Raw genomic sequence first — 4,578 nt, forward strand, 5'->3', positions numbered from 1 at the left:
GATGGGGAAAGCCTACTGTCCCTTTAAACTCCTCCCCGGCACCCACCTCACTGGCCCCCTGGGAAGGGCTCAGGGATAGCCCTGGAGTTCTGGGAGGAAGGAAAGGGAAGGCTATTGGTGGGGAGGCCGAGCCCCATAGTCTCCCCTAAGCTTGACAGAAGGGCCTTTGGTCTGGAGCCTTACTATTCCTCATTCTGGCCAAGGCTTTCCAAATTATTATTTTTAAATCATTTTTATTGAAACCCATGTGAATTACAAGTCTTTCTCAGTTATTTTTAAGGTACATAGTAACAGTGAATTAGGGCAATTTCCCACCACCAGTGTTGACCTCCCTTCTTTCACCTCTGTTCCCATCATGCATCCCACACTTTCCTTCTTTACCATTTGGACTTCTAGTGTAACTAGTCCTCTTTGTATATAACTTATTGTAGATCTTATTTCCTGGAGGGGGGCACACCCGGTGACGCTCAGGGGTTACTCCTGGCTATGCGCTCAGAAATCGCTCCTGGCTTGGGGGACCATATGGGACGCTGGGGGGTTAAACCAAGGTTCGTCCTAGGTTAGTTAGCACGTGCAAGGCAAACGCTCTACGGCTTGTGCCACTGCTCCAGCCCCCATGTTGTAGATCTTAATTTTGTTGTAATTGACTTTGTGTTTGGTATTTAGGCCTGATCATTATTTCCACTCAATGTTCATGTGACTGTTTGCTCCTGTACCATCCACTTTCTTTTTTTGCCCCTTAAGTTTTTTTTATACAGGTTCATCTTCTCCCTTAATTTATGAGGCAGAACAAGAAAGATGATTCAAGTTCCTTGGTTCTGTTAGAAAAGAAAAAATAAAAAACTGGGAGGAATCAATCTAGGAGCTATCAATATAAATTTAAAAGAAGAAAAAAGTGGGGGGAGAGAGAAAAAAATGAAGAAGCAATGACAAAATACACAAAAGCCACAAAAACAACTACTAAACAACAACACAAAAAAGATTTTTCTTTTAAAAAAAAGGAAGGAAGGCTGATGTGGCAGTTTTGTGCTTGCTTTTTTTTTTTTTTTTTTTTAGCATAAGCACAGTAGATATTGGGGAAATTTGAAAGGAATTTCTCTTAGCCTAAGAGAAGCAGGGTTTCTCCATCCTTGAAGCATATACTGTCATAGGAACAACTACAGGCTCCAGATATGCTCATTATCAACTCCCAAAGTCTTTTTACGGTGCCAGAAAACGTTCTGCTCAGTTTTGACTGAAAAAAATCAGTCCTCTGTAGCTAGAAATCTTGGTATTTGCACAAGTCATCAGACAAAGTCTAGGAAAGAGTCTTTCTTTATGATAACCAAATTATTATTAAAAATATAAAAGACATAGGGGCCAAAGTGGTGATGCAGAGTGGTGGTGTGGAGTGGTAAGGCCTTGCTGGCACTAGCCTAAGATGGACTGTAGTTCGATCCACAAGCATCCCATATGGTCCCCTAAGCCAGGAGTGATTTCTGAGTAAATAGCCAGGAGTAACACCTGAGTGTCACCTGCCCCAAAAAACAAATATATATTTATATTTATACATAAGACATAAAAGTAATAAAACTTGATTTCTAAATGACTGCTAGTGAGAAACAATGTATACTAAAACACAGTAGAATAGGAGGTAAAATAATTCATCCTTAAATTCTCTATCCTGCTAAAATATTTAGGCAGCTGTATGACTCATACAGTTTTAGGCAAAGTAAAAAGATTATTTTAATATCTTTGCTAAAGATAGATTTTAATGAAAATATTTTTTAAGAAATAAACTACAAGTTTATTAATTGATAAAGGAAACTGAACATCTATGACAAAAATTCATGAAACTTTTCTGTTAATTAGATATTAATACATTCCTGTCGATGAGTAAGGAAAATAATATTTCTTAAAATTAAGTTACTAAGACATACTGATAGTGAGCACTGCAATGAGATTCTCTGGATTCCAAAGGTATTCTGTACCTGTTTCTGTGGATAAAAACAGAACCATTATATTTCTTTGAGGAGTTATTCTAAATACCGCATATAAGTGATATCATTCTGTATTTATCCTTCTTCTGGTATACTTCATTTAACATAATATTTTCTAGTTCCATCCATGTTGCTGCAGATTGCATGGTTGTATCATTTCTTACTGCTATGTAGTATTCCATTGTGTATATATACCATATCATTCACTCATCTATTCTTGGACATCTAGATTGATTCCAAGTCTTATCTATTGTACTGAATGTTGCTATGAATAGTGGTGTGCATACACACTTTGGGATAAATGTCATGGGAATAAATATCCAAGAGAGGGATTGAAGAGTCATAAGGTAGTTCAATTTTGAGTTTACTAAGAACCCTTCATACTGCTTTCTATAAAGGTTGGGCCAGACAGCATTTCCACATTCCCACCAGCAATGGATGAGAGTTCCTTTCTCACTACATCCTTGCCAACAGATTGTTTCCATTGTTTTTGATATGTGCCATCCTTACTGTGTAAGATGGTACCACATTGTTGTCTTCATTTTGATTTCCCTAATGATAAGTGATGATGAATATGTTTTTATGTATTTATTGGCCATCTGTTGGTTTTCTTCAGAGGTTACTCCTGGCTCTGTGCTCATAAATAGCTCCTGGCTTGGGGGACCATATGAGAGGCTGAGAGATCGAACCGAGGTCTGTCTTAGGTCAGCACGTGCAAGGCAAACACCTACTGCTTGTGCCACTGCTCGGCCCCAGGTTTTCATCTCTTTAGTTTATTTGAATTAAAGATATTTGATTCATAATTATAAATTAGAGTATTTAGTAGCTCTTTTTTTTTCACTATTTTTTATATAGAAAAGCCATGGAAGAGTAACTTTATTAACAATAGCGTAAACCACAGTATCTAAAGGGAAAGTTGGGAGAGAGTGAGAAAGAAAGTGAGAGAGTGTCAGGTGAGGTGGTGGGAAAAGTGCACTGGTGAAGAGTGATGTAAATTGTAATACTGAAACCCAATCATGAACAACTTTGTAACCATGATGTTTAAATAAGAAGATAAAAACATTTCATTTCAATAAAAAAAACAAAAAGCATGGAATTTTGCATATTAATTTTGTAGCCTGCCACTTTACTATACAAACTTATTGTATTTAGGTCCTTATTTGTAATCTTTAGAATTTTATAGGTAGAGTATAATGTCATCTGCTAGCTACTTCTTGCTTTGTTTAAGGAAGTGACATGAAATTCATTTTGATTAATGAGAAAGAACAATATTACAAGAAGTAAAAAATTCCAATTATTAATACTCTCAAAATTCAAAATATTGTTAGTTAATGAGGATTTTTATAAAGTTACTCCTCTCCTTTCCTGTCTCTGTATTTTCTATTTTTCTGTTTCTTCCTGCTATTTAGGGGTGGTCAGGTCATGGGCCTGTGGCTCCACCCCTGGCAGTGTTCAGGGATTACTCAGGCTCTCAGTGTTCACCTCTGGGAGGATCTTGGAACTTAAGTTGCTGTTGGAGATAGACCCTGAATAAGAAGGGAGTGAGTCAAATGACCTACCACTTGCTGGATCCACCCCTATTTTATTCCTGTTTTTTCAAGCAAAGAGCTGGTGGTGGGTGGTACAAATTGGCTTTCATCACTTCAAGAGCTATTCAAAGCGCTTATATTCTTCAGAGTAATGAATTAATCATAGGGTATTCAGTATTCAGCTCTTCAAAGTTGTCACTTTTTAAGTTACTGGAAAATTCTGGCTCCTGTTAAGAGATACTATTTTCTGTCTTTATCTAAGCCTGAAATTGTTCTATAAGTCTAAGAACTTGGAAGCATTAGTTTTCCATGTCAAATCCTGTCAATTTATCTTTGTATATTAATTGACCTACATCACAAGAGACTATATCGCTTTCACTCTGTGGGAAGTTAGCAAACTCTGTCTGGTTCACTCATGGACAACAGTTCAGGTCATTTTGCAGGAAAATAGGGAGGTAAAACAAGTTATCCAGGTCACAGTGCTGCCTCCATTACTGAGGAAAGGATCTGAAAGTAGACATCTGAAAAGGAAAACATTGAAGAAAGAGGGATTTTGGTCTACTTTCAGTGAGCACTTACACAGTACATCAATAATGGCAAAGGGATTATTTAAGGAGTTGCACTTTATTTTTGTCCCCCAATTCACAATACAGATCAGGCAAAGGGCCTGGGTTGAAGTGTATATGGGGTGCATTTACTGTACCTCCTCTTTCTATACAGTCAGTAAAGATCACAGCCTGTGGTAAGAATTAGGAGGCCTTATCTTTTTTTATCTTTATACATATATAATCCTTTACCAGTGCAACACTCCCATGACCAATATCCCAAGTGTCCTTCCTCCCCACTCCACACTGGTCTGTACTCTAGACAGGCTTTCTACTTCACACATTCAGTCACATTTTGTTATGATAGTTTTTAGTGTAATTATTTCTGTGACTGCACTAAACGATTCCTGTGGTGAGCTTCATGTCAGGAGCTGGACCCTTCAGTCCTCCTCTATTTTGTCTCTGAGAATCATTACACTTGGCTAAAATACAAATGGCTAAAAGGCACATAAAAATGCTCCACAT

The 4,578-nt window shown here is 37.5% G+C and overlaps 1 non-coding gene across 1 annotated transcript; it reads right to left on the minus strand.

Annotated features, from left to right (window-relative positions):
- Nucleotides 1-4,136: 4,136 nt before the first annotated feature.
- LOC126007776 (small nucleolar RNA SNORA51) lies at nucleotides 4,137-4,267 on the minus strand. The gene has a single exon (XR_007495260.1). It is a non-coding gene; the product is annotated as a small nucleolar RNA SNORA51 (small nucleolar RNA).
- Between the last annotated feature and the right edge of the window lie 311 nt (nucleotides 4,268-4,578).

The sequence above is a fragment of the Suncus etruscus genome, chromosome 4 (genome assembly GCF_024139225.1).
Source record: "Suncus etruscus isolate mSunEtr1 chromosome 4, mSunEtr1.pri.cur, whole genome shotgun sequence".
Classification (NCBI taxonomy): Eukaryota; Metazoa; Chordata; class Mammalia; order Eulipotyphla; family Soricidae; genus Suncus; species Suncus etruscus.